Source organism: Neoarius graeffei, chromosome 1 (genome assembly GCF_027579695.1).
Source record: "Neoarius graeffei isolate fNeoGra1 chromosome 1, fNeoGra1.pri, whole genome shotgun sequence".
Lineage (NCBI taxonomy): Eukaryota > Metazoa > Chordata > Actinopteri > Siluriformes > Ariidae > Neoarius > Neoarius graeffei.
In genome coordinates, this window is record NC_083569.1 from 22,706,800 (window position 1) to 22,724,841 (window position 18,042).

Genomic DNA, 18,042 nt, shown 5'->3' on the forward strand with positions numbered 1-18,042 from the left:
TTCCAGAAAACAGCTGGCGCAGTTGTTGCTCTTCTTCTTCACGAGTGACTTGGCTTGTGTATTCATCTGCCTCTTTCTCCATGGCTATAGGTTCTAAATCATCCTCAGACAACTAACCAAATATTGAGGACGGATTTGAAGAGCTTTCATGTCTTTTTCAAAAGAATTGGTATCAACAACCCACACCACTGGAGAGAGTAGGATAGAGTCCATGTGGAAACAAAAGAAGGCACTGGCGCAAATGATGTCACATGTGCAGCGCCGCCGACCTGTAAATTGCTGCAATCTAATAATGGCGGACAAGCTTTTAGTGATTTTTGGAACAGAATTCAGACGCAAAAATTTTCTTTTATTTATCCACCAACTTTACAGGGTATTTGAGCACATCACACACAGAAAACCAGGGATTTTCTGATGAAACTTTCATTAAACTCGTGCTTTTAGAATGATGCAGCCAAGTGAAATCCATGTCCCCGGCAGTTCAGATCAATCATTTAAAGTAAAACCTGGGCTAGTCCAGGATCTCTCACACCCAAAGCAAGAATCATACCCCTAGACCAACAAGCCAAACAACCTACAAAAAGTTGCACTTATGCTGCTGGAATTGCATTATATCCTTCAAAGATTAATCTTCAAAAAAGATTTTTGCGTCTGAAATCTGTTCCAAAAATCACTAAAAGATTGTCCACCATTATTAGATCGCAGGGATTTACAGGTTGGCAGCGCTGCATGCGTGACGTCATTTGCGCCAGTCTGTTCTTTTGTTTCCACACGGACTCTACATTATTCCCTGCAGTGGCGTGCGTTCTTAATACCGAGTCTTTTGAAAAAGACACCAAAGCTCTTCAGATTCATCCTCAATCTTTGGTTAGTTGTCTGAGAATGATTTAGAACCTATAGCCACGGAGAAAGAGGCGGACAAATACACAAGCCAAGTCACTCGTGAAGAAGAAAAGCAACAACCGCGCCAGCTGTTTTCTGGAACCCGGGAAGCAGGGGCGGACTGGCAATCTGTGCTTTCAGGAAAAGTCCAGAATGGCTGTCCGGTCTACGGCTGTCGACCCTGTTCAATAACCAAAATTTTCAGTCTATCAACTAACAACAGGTGGCGCTAAGATGATAATTTATCCGTCAATGATTATTCCATAGGCCTAAAAGCCAACAAAGAAGAGTAACGTTAGTGTCTGTCAACAGAAAGATGGCAAGCAGAAAATGTAAGGAGAAAGGTGGATGGGAAAAGTTAAAAGAAAGTGAAGTCACTTGAAGAAGATGCTTCAAAATGTAGAAAGCTCACAGAGCTTTTTGGCAGCAGTGCAACTGCAAGCAGCAGCAGTAATGTTCATGTCATGTTATCACTGAGCGAGACTGAGAACCAGGTGGACATCCAACCTAACCAACCACATGCTGATGATGATAGTCATGATGAGGGGCAAGCAGCTGAGGGAATTTCACCAGAGGAGGAGGTACCGGTAAGTGACAACGACATAAAACCATAGCATAAAACAGGTTACGTAAAGGCCACTCATAGACCCCTCTCATAGTAGGCCAATCTTCTATTGACTGGATTTGTGGTGTGATGCTGAGAAATATGTGTTTTATTGCTGTCAAAACAAACACGTAACTACCAAGCAAGCCAATTATAAATAGATAGGCAAGCACAAATGGCTGCGATTTCATATGTTCACCTCTGCATATTTCATGCAGATTAGGCTCTTTACGTTCAAGAGAACCAAAGCTCTAGCCGATCATTAACCAAAAGTTTGAGGGGGAGAAGTGTTTTCCATTTTGGCACTATTTATCTCTGTCTTCTCTTTCGTGGTGCGTGGTGGAATGTCTGTGGAATAGGCTACAAATGTTGTTTGAAGGATGATTGGTTGAATGGTATCATAACTAATCACAGCAGCATTGCATTGTGCAATTTGTTAATAGCCTAATTTTAGATCTGTTTGTCAGGCTTACCTACCAAAAAATCAGCATAATATTAAAACTATAAAATGTGTCAAGCAGGCTAATTCTTACACAGAATAGACCTTAAAGGCTAAAAATGTAATTGGGATTTAGGAAAAACCTCCAAATTTGTTTTATTCTTCTTGTCTTTAGCCTAGGTATCAAATGCTATGTTTATCCAAAGTTTTGGCTGGTTTTTAAAAATAGAATTTTGAGCTATAAGTACAGGTTTAAAGGCTGTCATTCCAAATAATACTATTAAACAAATGCTAATCAAGCATATGTCAGTGCACAGTGTGAAGGGTTTTCCTAGATGTCATTGCATAGTTTAGATATAATCACCAATAGCATTAGCATCCAACTTCATCTTTTCAATTGTTTGTTTATTCAGGTTGAAGATAGTGGCAGCTCAGAAGATGACAGGGAGAGTCCAGGAAAGTGCCAGAATGAGGGATCAGTGCCCCAATATTTCAGCCGCCCCAGCTCAGACAGTTACAGCCTGGAGCAGTTTTTCAGTTACCACCCCCAACAAAAGCCCAAAAACCTGTTCATCTGTAAATGGGTTTTGTTCTGACAAAAAAAATGTTATGAAAATAGTTCATCTGTGTGGGTTTTGTTATGACAGACAATATACCACTATAGCACTTTACTATAGCACTATAGTATAGTGGGCCTATTTGGGGGGAAAGTCCAGGGCCGTTTTTTGGTCCCAGTCCGTCCCTGCCTTTCCCCTTCGTTGTGCTATTCCACTGCATTTGGTGCCATCAGCCAACTCCACTGAATGAGTCTGTGGCTGGAAGGTGTCATCAAAGCTTTCAAACTTTCCTATGTCGTTCACGATGTGGGATGTTGCTCCTCCATCCACCATGATGCCTTTCATTTTTATGTTGTCTGGGGGTCTCACATTCTTTATGTGTTTGGCCTTGAAGAGATTATCTTGGTTTTCTTCCTCTGCAACTTTTCTGGCTCCATCTTGTTCACCCTTTTTCTTGCATAGGGATTCTTGGTGTGTATTATTTTTGCAATAATTGCACCACACTTTTCTGTAACACTTTCTTGCCTTGTGACCTCTTATTCTACACTTGTAGCATGTCACATTGGCATCTTCCTCTTTTCTGTTGCCTGCATGCATCTTAGTGGGACCTCTGCCTTGTCTCACATGTGTCTTCATCACATTATCTGTAGACTCTGCCTTATTCATTTTCTCTGCCTCTTCATAGACTCACAGTCTTCTTTTAAAGTCTGCCAATGTAACATTATCTTCGTTTTGCATTACATGGACAGCTAGAGGCTTGAAGGATTCTGGAAGCCCATCTAGTATCATGGCAACAGTTACTCCATCACTCATGGCTTTGCCTGCATCTTTCAGAGCCATAATGATGTTCTCTGCCCTTATGAGGTAGTCAGTAACACTCTCATTGTCTGCCATGTGTAGCCTGGTCAGTGACATATACAGGTTTATGATCCTTGGCTTACTTTTCCCAGAATAATGTTCTTTCAGTATTTTCAAGGCCTTTCTGCCATCATCAGCTGCTTCATGCCTTATCAGTGACAGGCTTTTATCATCTACAGTATCAGTCTGATTAGCTCAGCATAGCAGTCTGCATTTTTCTTTCTAGCTTCAGTTTGCTGTTGTTCATTACCGCCCCTTGGCTCATTTAGGATAGTGTCTTTCAGCTTCAGAATATGCAAGTGGCCAAGGAACTTTGTTTCCCAAAGGTCATACTTATCGTCAGATCTGTCGAAGAGAAGCTGTGGTGCCAGGGCTCCTACTGCTCTGTTTGACATTTTGTCCTTTATTGTGGCCTTTGTCTTTGTTAAACTAGCTTGTTAGCTTCACTGACTTTTGTGTTATATGTCACGCAAAACTTTTTCCGAGATTATATTGTTCACTTATCTCCAAGCTGGTTCACTGACTTTTGCGTTATACATCGCATAAAACTTCTTCCGGTTATCTTGTGTCCAACTCTGCCTGGACCCATAACCTGTTAAGGTTTTTATTGGAGTGCGCAGTCCTCTACTGCGTATGGAGAATAAGCAGAACAAACTCGGATCATCTTTAGCCTCTTGGCATATTTATTTAACAATAAAGTGCGAACTGGTAGGGATGGTCACGGTGCCGTCTCCTCACCATGGCTAACACAGAACAACAACTGGTGCTCTCTGGGAGCGTAGTGACGTCATGTCTTATACATACCGTAAACATACAATACAGCAGTGCAGTACATCAGTCTATCATAATACAGGGCGTAAGGGCACCATCAAATTATAACACTCAACAAGTATCATTCTTGAATGATGATTTCTTTACTTAGCTCAATAGGAACAGTAACATTAATGCATTATTTAACCCCTTATTATCACTGGGTTACATTAGCCGAAAGTCTGAGAAGCAATAACTTGCTGCATTCAATATACCACCTCTAAATATTAAAATCTCGAAAGGTAAACACAGCTAGACTCCACCCCCAACAACTGGATCCTTTTGAAGAGAGATATCGGCTTGTGGGAGGAGCTTCCATGCAAAAAGATCAATAGTTCTAACATTTAATGACCAAAAATGTACAGCTCTACCAGAGCAAAGCCTGCAAAAATACAGTGAACTCGTTAACATTTCTCTCCATGGAAATCTTTAGTAAAAGGCAAAAGATTTATGCGTCAATGAGGAGAAACCTGATCTACACTTAATACTGGATCAGGTTAGTGACACTGTATCGGAGGTGCAGAAAGCTGGTATAGGGTAAGGTGGCCTGGGGCAATCTCTTACACCTTTACAGCTTTGTTAGGCATTGCACACAGGCAGAGAAATGTCTGACCAACGAGCTTTTTTGAAAGAATGACAGACAGACAGATAGATAGATAGATAGATAGATAGATAGATAGATAAGCAAGCAGGGTGGGGGGGTGTTGAATTTTGAAAAGGAACAGTTGAGTGCTGTGTGATCTGTCCAATATCACGGATGTAGGCCTATAAATTAAATATGAAAACATCAGCTGGAGTTTGGTTATTGACAGGAACGCTGTTGACCACAGCAGTAAGTGCTTTCCATACCACATTTTTTCTGCCTTCCTGTGATGCTACTGTTCAGGCTGCCAAATAGAAATAATTTATTCCATTGGATTTGTGATGTTAAAGCTTCTCTTCTTGACCATATTACGCCTCTCCATGTCGTAAAGTCAAGGAGCAAGGCCCCTAAACCGATAATATTTAGGATTGTGATATTTAAATGAGAATGGTTTTCACCCACCACATTTATCAATGCCCAATCATTCTTATGCTGTGATTGGCAAGATACAAACATTACATGGAGGGCCATTGAGTCATCCTCGTTAGTATAGTGGACAGTATCTCTACCTGACACATGGAAGACTGGGGTTTGATTCCCTGATGGGGAGGCTTTAAAAATTTATTAACTTGGGCAGCAGGGGGATGTAGTGATGATCACCATCGCCTTACAGCAAGAAGGGTCTGGGTTTGAGCCCAGCGGTTGGTGAGGGCCTTTCTGTGTCAGCATGGGTTTCCTCTGGGTGTTCTGGTTTCCCCCACAGTTCAAAGACAGGCAGCTCGGTTAACATGGGCTGGTCTCGGGCTGAAGTGACCTTGAGCAAGGTACTTTAAGGAGATGCACAGAACCATAGCCTCACTTTTTGTTTTTAAATGCCTTGAGACCTCAAAGAAGGCAAAGGAATAGTTTTAAGCATTAATATATAGATTAAGGCACTGCCTAAAAGCAGAGCTCCATCTGTTTCTGGGTTGTAGAATTTTCTTATATCATAGCCAGCCTCTTTTGTTTTATTTCTTTACCGTTACAGTTACTATACTGTTTCCTTATGTTGTACAAAACGTTGGGCGACAACAGCGACAAGTTACTCACTACTATACTGTCCTGACTACTACTCACTTCACTAGTTGTTGGGTTTTCTGTGATGGCAAAAACACACAGAACATCAGAAAAGAGCTGGATGGGTTTCTTTATGTATCCACTCTCTTTCTATAGAACTCCACTGTGAAAAAGAAAGTTTTTTTTTCATTTTTTTTTAACAAGGGTACTGTTTCTGAAGGTACTACAATAGCAAATTCATGCATGGAGCAAAAAAAGCAAGTCCCTATCCCAGCTATAAAAAGCTGTTTAATAAAACACTCTCACTTAAAAAACATACCAAACAATAAATTGATAAAAAAAAATACTACACGAAAGTCATTGGCTTTAAATTTACCACTTCCAAATATTAAATTCCAGAAAGGTATACAGTACACAGCCAGACTCCACCCCCAACAGCTGGATCCTTTTGAAGAGAGACATCGTCTTGGGGGGGGTGTCTCTTTGGGGGAGTTTCTATGCAAAAAGCCCGATATTTCTAACATTTGACCAACAAACGTATCCAGCTGGGTGGCATGGTGGTGTAGTGGCTAGCGCTGTTGCCTCACAGCAAGAAGGTCCGGGTTCGAGCCCTGTGGGCAGCGAGGGCCTTTCTGTGTGGAGTTTGCATGCTCTCCGCGTGGGTTTCCTCTGGGTGCTCTGGTTTCCCCCACAGTCCAAAGACATGCAGGTTAGGTTAACTGGTGACTCTAAATTGACCGTAGGTGTGAGTATGAATGGTTGTCTGTGTCTATGTGTCAGCCCTGTGATGACCTGGCAACTTGTCCAGGGTGTACCCTGCCTTTCACCCGTAGTCAGCTGGGATAGGCTCCAGGTTGCCTGCGACCCTGTAGAACAGGATAAAGTGGCTACAGATAATGAGATGAGACACACCGCCTTGTGGCCTGTGTTAGCAGAGCTCCAGCCCGTGCAAGCGGAGCCCCATAAGCACAGAGTGTGGATACATAAAGAAACCCATTGAGTTGTTTTCTGATGGTTTTGGTCCTGTGTGTGTCTGCCACCACAGGAAACCCAACAACTAGTGCAGTGAGTAGTGAAGTAGAGTAGTAGTCAGGACAGTATAGTAGTGAATAACTTGTTGCTGTTGTCGCCCGATGTTGCCATGTGTCGCATACTCACGTGCCTGCCATTACAGGCAACCCAATCATGGCGGGAAAATCTCCATGCACAACACGTGCACGTCATGCCTGAGTTTTTATTTTTAATTTTTCTCTCTCTCGCTACACTTGTGAGTCCTGAGATACCAGTGACCCCGTCTTGCCACCATCGCCTTCTGGCTTGATCCTTCAGGATAAATTCTATACATGTAAAATTTATATCCAGAATTTATATATTTCTGTAAAGCTGCTTTGTGATGATGTCCACTGTTAAAAGCATTTCATAGGTAAAATTGAATTTAATTGTATTTTATTGTCATTCTTCTTCCCAGCATCCATTTTTATCTGTGCAAAATGGAGGAAAATGGGGTAGGGATGAGTGAAAGAAAATAGATAGATAGATAGATAGATAGATAGATAGATAGATAGATAGATAGATAGATAGATAGATAGATAACCGTGGTGTGTTAAAGTCTTTCTCCTTTCTACACAAGATGGCATAGTCAATTATCTTATTGTGGGCCAAGTACTAGAATCCTGCACACACACCCCAGAGATATAGACTTCTGTCATTATATAAATAACACTTTACACAATTATATAGGCTCAATCTGTTCTTCAGTCATACATGCATAGTACATTTATATTCACCGATCAGCCATAACATTAACACCACTGGCAGGTGAAGTGAATTACATTGATTATCTCGTTACAATGGCACCTGACAAGAAGTGGGAAATATTAGGCAACAAGTGAACAGTCAGTTCTCGAAGCATTATTGCCAACTTAGTGACTTTTTTAAATAAAAAACAAAGCGACTAGCGACAAATCTTGTGACTTTTTGGACAAATCTTAGATACTTTCGAAAGACGATATCTTTGTCTCCAGAGGATTAAAAGGTTTATTCACTACAGGGCAGATGAGGCCGAATCATCCCTGACTGAAAGTGAAACATCCTTCTTGTGGTTGGTTTCCCAGGCAGACAGAGGCTGTGCACTGTGTGAGAGAAAAAATAAGGAAAACACCTTGTCTCTTCAAACTTTCTCTCTGAGTAATCATTTTATATGGAAATACAGTAACTACAGTAACAGCACAGTTGTTTTCTTGAAAATTATGTGCATGCTGATTTTGTCAGATGACACTGAGGTTATAAAATAGGAATTTTCTCAGTGCAGAGCAGCAGCGTGAAAATGGCTTGGATGTGACTGCTGGTGAACATGTTTTAATGGGCCACATTTTAGTCACTATTTCATACTCGTTCCATTGCCTGATAACAGAAACAGAAAAAAATATATAAATGAGAACAGCTTTATTGGGAATTAGGCTGTATTAAAATCATGTCTGGGGCGGCACGGTGGTGTAGTGGTTAGCGCTGTCGCCTCACAGCAAGAAGGTCCGGGTTCGAGCCCTGTGGCCGGCGAGGGCCTTTCTGTGTGGAGTTTGCATGTTCTCCCTGTGTCCACGTGGGTTTCCTCTGGGTGCTCCGGTTTCCCCCACAGTCCAAAGACATGCAGGTTAGGTTAACTGGTGACTCTAAAGTGAATGGTTGTCTGTGTCTATGTGTCAGCCTTGTGATGACCTGGTGACTTGTCCAGGGTGTACCCTGCCTTTTGCCCGTAGTCAGCTGGGATAGGCTCCAGCTTGCCTGCGACCCTGTAGAAGAATAAAGCGGCTAGAGATAACAAGATGAGAAAATCATGTCTGTCGCCAGCAGAGGTGGAAAAACCTGGGTGCAGAAAGTAAAAACCCTGCCACATTTTTGCTCCAGCCAATTCAATGAACCAGCTGATCCTAATTACCACATCCCCTAAGCCAGGTTGATGAGCTAATTGGTGAAATCACCTGTGATGAGAGCACAGGCAGAAGGAAAACCTAAGCAGGACTTTTACTTTGTCAATCCAGTTTTTCCACCTCTGGTTGCCAGCTATGAGGTCACTGAGATCTGGACCTCAGTATTTTTTTTTAGAACTAAAAAATAAATAAATTATAATAATCAGATCAAATAAAATAAAAAGTTTAAACCTAAAGACAACTGGATAAAAAGCAAACTTCTCTGATAAGATGACTGCATGCTGTCCAAAAATGTCTTCTTGCCAGCCATAGTCACGTGGTCCCCCTTGAAGTCTTTTTTTTGTTGATGTTATCAACTGTGCATTAATGGAGACTTGGGTGCAAAGTGTTTTGCAGAAATTGCACATGAAAGACACCTTCAGGTCCTCAGTCTCATCCACAATATTCTCACTGATCTTCAAACTGTCCATGGGAGCCATTCTCCCCAGCAGAAAGTGGTCTTCAGGTGATGAGAAATCATGAGCAGCACATAGTCCAAAATTATAATTGTGTAACCAGGAACTTACAAATATGTGCAGCATGATAAGAATCCTTTAGAGTTTTAGCTGCAGTCTTTTTGTTGATATCAACTGGCTCACTGATAGAGAATTGAGCAGAACTGTTTTGAAGAAACAGTGAAAACTTATAAGCAAGGAATAATACAGATATGTGTCCTCAGCCCCAATATTTCAGATCAGAACTCTCTATCTTCAGAAGGTAGGTCAAAGGCACCAGTGAGAATTGAACTCACCACCCTGAGTTACAAGATCAGTGCTCTAACTACTAAGCTATGGAGCCTTAAGCAAGCACCTATCTATCATAGATTCAGCCCAAAGCAGAACCTTGAAGCCCCTCTGCTGATCCTCAACGACCACTTGTCCACTTTTCCACTAAGTGCTGGTTCTGAGCTGGTGCCTAATCTTGAGCCAGTTCTTGAAGTTTCCACAGCCAAAGAACCAGCTCTCAGCCGGGAAAACTGGTCCCAGAGTGCCACCAAATCATTGCTGGTCTAGAACCAAGAACCGCTTTCATCAGTGGCTAGGACTTGTTTTGCTGGGAAACAATCTTGAAGTTTTTTTTTTTAACAACATTTAAGAGTTTGTCTCTGAGAAACAACCAAAAACTCCACGAGATGACATGAGGAAGAAACCTTGAGAGCAACCAGACTCAAAAGAGAACCCATCCTCATCTGGGTCACACCAGACAGTGAGATTATAAATAAGTTCCCTTCTATAACTTTGTGCCACATTGCCAAAATTTGCAACAGACCCCTTGCACTGATTTCACACTTACATTAGCAACCATTACTGCCCTTGTCCTGGGGGAGAAGTGAACTTTGTTTATATACTGAAGGCAAGCGATATTGAAGATGTCAGACATCTGCAGTTCAAAGATAGCTACCATGAAAAAAGCTTTACTACTGGATTGCTGGAATAAGAGAAGCAAAGGATAGATACATGCAGAAGTTAGAGTTTATTTATGGCTATGATCCGTGCAAAATTACTCGAAACGATTGGAGTAATGTCCATTCGTGGCCAAGGTTTACCTACATGGATGTTGGAATGTACCTTCTCACAGCATTTTCTCTGTTATAATAAAAAAAACTAAAAAAAAAAAAAAACTTATTGTTTACTGAAAGAGAAGGGCAGGAAGGATTGAGAATCCAGGAGCTGTGGTTTGTTTACACCCAATACTAAAACCTGTAGCATCCTAGAAATCACCGCAAAGATGCCTAGAAAAAGCAAGAATCGGAGACAGTTTCACTAACTCCTTTCATGCCAGCAGCCAAATCAGTTTGCCTGACCACCACTTCATTCACCAGAAGTAAACTCGCAAGCAAGTTACGTGAATGAATACAACCTCTGTTCTATTCCAGGTTAAGCACTCGCAAAGAACGACTGAAAAACTTCTAACTCCGTGGATTGTCAGTCAATAAAATGGCAAGATTGTGGTTGCAAACTGTGACTGTATGGCAGGCCTTGGAGAGAACTTTTCTCACATGCCATCAGTGACAGACTGGGATAAAAAAATGGCCCTGGCATTTTGCCCCATAGACCGTGGAACGCATTTGAACCAAAAAAAAGGGGGGGGTGTCATAATCGCAAGAGAGTGTCACAGTCACAGGCAGGCCTATGTTGAAATTTGGTCTGACAACGAACGCCACCACACATGAAGCATTTATACATTAAGCATTTATGGACACGTGCAATGCCATACATTACGCTCAGATTAACCCATCAATCGTGACTTTAGTCCAGAACCACAACATGCCAGCACAGAACCGCGCAGAATAAAAAAACAAAACAGTGGGCTACACACACAAAGCACATCAGGTAACAGCGGCAGACGTCAGCCCCACGCATTAAACAACTACATTAAAATCATGGAAATCAATGCTCAACCCAGCCATAATTAAAAAAAAGTGTCTTACCTTCAACATTTGCAATGCTTCCTCCTGCAGCATCGGTCTCCATCTCGGTTGCACCGGCTAATACACAGTCAGACCCACCACGAGCTTGTTGTGTGTTGGTTGCCACTGCCAGTTCCATGCATTCATTATCCACCATCATCACCATGTCTTGTTCATCCTCTTTTTGCTCATTTTGTTCATCCTCCTTTTGCTCATTTTGTTCTTGCTCATCATATCCCTCCTCGCCATGGGCGCAGATAGAGGGGGGGACGGGGGGGATTCGTCCCACCCAGATTTAAATTCACCTCGTTCGGTCCCCCCCACTTATAGGGAGGAAAAAACGTCTATGCTGTCTTTCTTTGCATAAGGCAAACCTCACGGAAAAATCAAAAGACAAATTACCATTCGGTTTATTGAGGTGCACAGCAGTACATACATAGTTGCAACTGCGCAGACTGCACGGGTTGCGAGCTCGAGCTTGGTTGCTATGGTTACCCACAACAAGTTTGACAGGCATATCGGGGACAGCGCCTCCTAGTTCAGGACCCCAACACGGCATGATGAAGGGTGCCAAAAGGCAGAAAACGATTGCATCGTTTTTTAAAAAAAAAGACTGTAAGTAAACTGTGCCTTACTTTATCATATCACCTTGCAATTTTTTGATAGTCTGTTCAAAGTAATGTCGTAGTGAAAGTAAAATCGTACGGAGTAGAGATGCCTTTCTGGTAGCCTCCTTCTTTCGGTGGTAGCCTGTAGATACAGTGCTCAGAAGGCAGTTTTAATGTTTAATCTGGCGTTCCCTGCCATAATTTCAGCGAGCATATTGTTTCATAAGGAAACTTTGCGAAGAGTTGTTGACTGACTGCCGCTCACGCAGCACACAGGCATAGTTAGAAAGTCAGGATGCACTGGTTTACACTTTACACACACACACGTAGCCCAGCCTCTCGCTATGTTTAACAGTTGGAACTTAGCGGTTTTAAAACTAGTTTTGCAGTTTTGCAATTTCTGTGCGTGATGATAATGTGTAAACTTTGGATTTCCATAGGCTATGTTAAAATGTTATCATTGTCCTGGCCTGCAGGTAGTTCCTGGTGATGGCAGTGAGGGAGGTGAAATAACATGTATACACACTACCGTTCAAAAGTTTGGGGTCACCCAGACAATTTTGTGTTTTCCATGAAAAGTCACACTTTTATTTACCACCATAAGTTGTAAAATGAATAGAAAATATAGTCAAGACATTTTTCTGGCCATTTTGAGCATTTAATCGACCCCACAAATGTGATGCTCCAGAAACTCAATCTGCTCAAAGGAAGGTCAGTTTTATAGCTTCTCTAAAGAGCTAAACTGTTTTCAGCTGTGCTAACATGATTGTACAAGGGTTTTCTAATCATCCATTAGCCTTCTGAGGCAATGAGCAAACACATTGTACCATTAGAACACTGGAGTGATAGTTGCTGGAAATGGGCCTCTATACACCTATGGAGATATTGAACCAAAAACCAGACATTTGCAGCTAGAATAGTCATTTACCACATTAGCAATGTATAGAGTGGATTTCTGATTAGTTTAAAGTGATCTTCATTGAAAAGAACAGTGCTTTTCTTTCAAAAATAAGGACATTTCAAAGTGACCCCAAACTTTTGAACGGTAGTACATACACATATATATATATATATACACACACACAAAAAATGGAATCATTTGCTGACAGCTCAGTCCCCCCCAGTTCAAAAATCCTATCTGCGCCCCTGCTCCTCGCCAGTGTCGCCAACATCAATGCTAGCGCTGCTAGTTGAGATTGCAGTAGATGAAAAAAAACACATCCAGTTTCGCACATTTTTCACTCCCCGACAGCAGTGCTCTCTTCAATTTTTCCCTCTTTTTCTCCGCTCCCCCCTTGTGTCGTTTAGTGCCTCCTCGATTCATTTTACTAAACTATGGTAAGTATCCGACCTCTACCGTCCATTTATCTCCTCTTCTACTTTGACCAACATCAACTTGACCACTACCACAACGCTGAAGTAGGCTACAGAATGTTGAATCTTCAACGTTCTATTTCTGTCAGTTTGGCGGTAGGCTAAATGAAATTCCCACAAGGCAGTGCTTTACTTCAGTTGTCGCAAACAAACACAAAATACAGATATATTTGTTTTATTTTAAACTGTGCACATTTTTTACATCGTAGGAAGAAATTTCCCGGCAAAATAAAATAGGCTAATGTAAAACCTGAAACACATCATCATGGTGCCACCGTCATTGTAATATATGGAGTTGTAAGTGGTATAAATAGCGAACATATCTTGCTTGATATGTCAATAGGGTGGAATTTTTAAGATGACGAAGGCACGTAGTGACCGAGTAGCTGAGGGTGGGCCGCGGCAATGCGGTTGCGGGGCCGCGATGGGCATTGTCGGGGCCGCGGCCCCTCTGGCATGTGCCCAAATGCCAGACCGCTCAGTCCGTCACTGTCACCAAGCACTGGGCCCTGCCACATTAGCAACTGAGGAAAAACTGGAATTAAGACACTTCATGTCTTAAAGTAACGATCAACTAATGAAGTGGCCACTTTGCATCAGGGAATATCTCATGCTCTGTCACTGTTGGTTATTTTCCAATAACAGCATGTTTTATTTCTTCCATGTTGAATTGTTACCTCTGGATGTGATTAGTGACCAGAGAAGTAACTTAAGGAAAGCTACCTCCAGTGTCAATTAATGTGCCTACTCAAAGACAGTCAAATAAGAGCATAAGAAATGTTTCATCTTCTGTATTAGTGTTTGTGTGTCCTGAATTCAAAATGGTCACATCAGTCCAAATTTAATTTGGTACTTCGTATTTTTGAAATGGTTTGATTGTACATTCTTACCATGATCTCATTTCATGTGTTCACATTACAAATTTTGAATGAAGTTGTACTATTTTTTTTTTGTCAAACTGATCTTTTGAATCAGATTTGAGCCACTTTTGATTTGTTTTTAATTTCACACTTTATTGCACATACTCTATATACACATCACTTCTGAACCCCCTCCCACACTCATTTCTCTGGGCAAGGATGTACAGCATTTATTTCTGGCATTTTTTTATTAATCTATCTCCTTTATGACTTATTTGACTATTTAAGATTCTTTGTGAAGTGCAACATGTGGATTATGCATGTAATGTTATTTCTTTTGAACTGCAAGTGAACAGAGGTCTATACACACTCAGGGCACTTTTACTCCTAAAACTAGTTTTGCCTTGTCCAAATCAGAGTGAAATGCAGTACATCACATGTTTGATTCACTGACTTCAGAGTAACAACTGTACAGATGAAAGAGTCCTTATATGATTAATTTATAATCTAACACTAAAATTATACTTAAATCTAAAAAGTGTTTTAAATCCATCAATTTTTTTAAATGTCTTAAATACATATGTTATTTTAAAAGAAGATTGTGTCCAAGTTTTTTTTTTTCCCCTCGTGGATAATGTAAAAGAGCTGTTTGATAATTTACAGTTCATTTGTCGGTATATGCACAGGCATTTTTTGTAAAAGAAATCGTTCAGGAAACACTAAAGTTCGCTTTTATAATTAAATGCCATGCTCGTTATATCTGCATGCCAAACCCTGTGTAATAAACTAAACGTTAAGTGTGTCGAGATGACCGGACTCAAAAGCAAGACTAGCAGTTCAGCAGGTAAGAGTGATTTATTGAAAAGCAAGACAGCAAAAAAAACATGCAAGAGACAATCAGTTACATGGCTGGCCTTCATGCAGTACCTTCCGAGTGATATTTGTCAGGAAACGGAATAAAAAGACAGACACTCAGTTAACATATTTCCAATATTTCCACTCAAAATAAACATGAGGTGCCTGGTCAAACTGTCTTCACGTGGTGAGCAGACTGCCGGAAGCATCAGCCTGAATAAGGAGAAAAACACACAAATCAGTGTGAGCCAGCTTGCTATCAAGTGCGATACAGCGAGTGTGGCTCCTTCAGGATCTATGTCCTCGCATGGAGCAACAATAAACAGAACACACTGATTTAAATTGCAAACATTTTATGGTTATGTTATGGTTTTGTGAGGCAGCATGGTGGTGTTGTGGTTAGCATGTTGCCTCACAGCAAGAAGGTCCTCGGTTTGAGCCCAGCAGCTGACGAGGGTCTTTCTGTGTGGAGTTTGCATGTTGTCTGTGTGGGTTTCCTCCGGGTGCTCCGGTTTCCCCCACAGTCCAAAGACATGCAGGTTAGGCTAATTGGTAGCTCCAAATTGACCGTGAGTGTGAATGGTTGTTTGTTTCTATGTGCCTGCGATGACCTGGTGACTTGTCCAGGGTGTACCCTGCTGCTCACCCATAGTCAACTGGGATAGGCTGCAGCTCACCTGCAACCTGGATAAGTGGCTAAAGATAACGGATGGATGGTTTTGTGATTTTTATTTCCCTTCAATACCTGTTTGCAATTCAGTTTCACTGGCAGACAAAATCAAAGTTGCATAAATTATGATAAGGTGCATCACTACTGTTGGGTGTGTTAGAAGCACATGTGTTAGCATTTGCATGAAATGTGGCATCATAATTTTGTTTGAAGTATACATTTTTAAAATAAAGCACATAGTATAGTTTCCAGATATGAGAATTTCTCACACAGAAAAATAGCTATAAATTTTCCTTTTAAACAACATGTTTGTGAACAATAATGTTTGAGTGAGTAAATTTGGTGGTGGATTCAGACTTTATAGTACACACACGTACAGAACCAATCAAAGGTTTGGACACCTAATTCAATGTTTTTTCTTTATTTTTATTAAAAGATTTATTACAACACCATGTCTTAAACTAATGATGGATGTCGTTTCTCTTTACTTAGTTGAGCGGGTCTTGATATCATATGGATTAGTACAGTCGTAGAATAGGGCTATTTACTGTATTTTTATTATTTACTATTTGATCTCAATCACATTAAAAAGGCAAGAAACTCGTCCACTAATTAACTTTAGATGAAGCACGCCTGTTAATTGAAAAGCATTCCAGGTGACGACCTCATGAAGCCGGTGAAGATAATGCCAATAGTGTGCAAAGCGTCATCAAGATAAACAGTGACTACTTTGAAGAATCTAAAATATGAAACACTTTTCACATTTTCTTTGTTTACCACATAATTCCATATATGTTCCATGTGTTATTTCATAGTTGTGATGTCATCAGTATTGTTCTACAATGTGGAAAATAGTCAAAATACAGAAAACCCTGTGAATGAGTAGGGGTACACAAACTTTTGACTGGTACTGTAATTACAGCATAGATTATACAGAGTACATTATTAACGCTGATACTCAGGGGTGTTCTTTAATGGGGAACATTTAATCTGACCTGCAGTTCTTCTGCCAGTTTGAGTAGACTCTCCAGGATCATGTCACCCTCCCTGAGATCTGCAGATTCGCCTGCTTGCCAGTTTGGATTCTGACCAGTGTAATGGTGGTGGCTGAAGAAGGAATACTGGACAATAAGGGGTAAAATTGTGTTACAATGCACATCAAGGTTTCACTTTTTTTGACATCCCAACACTCCCTTCACAACACAACATGCATCATCAAATCTTAATATGGATGCACAGCCTCAAATAATGACTGGCAATTTCTTCTGATTAGTACACAATCTGAAAAAGTTTCTCAGCACTCACAGGGTAATATCCACAATAAATGTTGGACCCAGGTGGGTGTTGGGAGAAGTTCATGTTTGAATCCAAGGAGCCTGGGCTACAGTAGTGATACCCTGCAAAAAAAAAAAAAGTTATTAAATGACTTCCCATTTGGGAACACATTAACACCATCTCAGTAAAGCATTATTCTGGAAAATATTACAATACAGCTCCTATAGCCACTCTTATTTCCTCCCTACTGTACTAAATGGTGCTGACATATCAAGCTTTAAAATAGTTGTGTCAGAAACAATTGAAAGAAATCACATGCAGTATAAAGCCTGACCGATAGACTGGTTGGCCAAATTAAGGCTCTGTTAAATTATTGGTATCAACAGAAATCATGTGCATGAAGCACCTCTAATATCATTAAAAAAATAAATATTCAGTATGAAAAAGCACATTAATGAGTTCAAACAAAAGCCAAAAACATACTGCCAAGCACCATATGGCATTAATCACTTGTATTTTGTTCAAAAAAAAGAAGCAGTTTTGCAAGACATCGTAGTACTTGCTGCTTATAAGAGACACCAACACTGATGCTGAGAAACAATACACTGGGCGACATCCCAAATTGCATGCATGCAAGTGTACATCAAAATACACCATAACACAGTATTTGCTTCAGAAGCATGCGATTGGGATGTATAGTAGATTTACAAGAATTAAACTATCATACTATTCATTACCTGGTGCGTAAAATCCGTAATGTGAGTGATGAGGTGCGAACGTCCCAGCAGGCATTGAGCTTGGTGAGCCCTCATGGATGTGCCTGCAGCTGGATTGGTGCGAACACTGCGAGTTCATCGGGAAGTGGTGGAACCCAGAGCCTGGATTGCCATGGCCCATTACGGATGCTTGGGAGGGTTCGGATGTCCTGTCACAATCCGTCACATTCTGTGAGCCATCACCATGATGGTTGTGAAGAGTTTCCTCAACCAAGACTGAATCTAAACACAGAGACAGGGCAGATATTAATGAATAAAAAGTACTAAAAATTCAGATGATTGCTAGAGACCAAAAACTTAGCTAGCTGGCACTGTACAAGCAAGATGACTTTCCTTTTCTTATTCTCTGTCTATTGTCTTTACAAATTCCTGTAGATGACTCACTTTTTTTTCAAGGCTATGCTCCAATTAGTGAAATAGTAGTTTTAGGTGTGTCCAAACTTTTTATTGGTACTGTAG

At 40.9% G+C, this 18,042-nt stretch overlaps 1 non-coding gene across 1 annotated transcript; it reads right to left on the reverse strand.

The window, feature by feature from the left end:
• Window positions 1-4,513: 4,513 nt before the first annotated feature.
• On the reverse strand, window positions 4,514-4,628 carry LOC132896038 (U5 spliceosomal RNA). Its single transcript, XR_009655915.1, has one exon. It is a non-coding gene; the product is annotated as a U5 spliceosomal RNA (small nuclear RNA).
• Window positions 4,629-18,042: the final 13,414 nt, after the last annotated feature.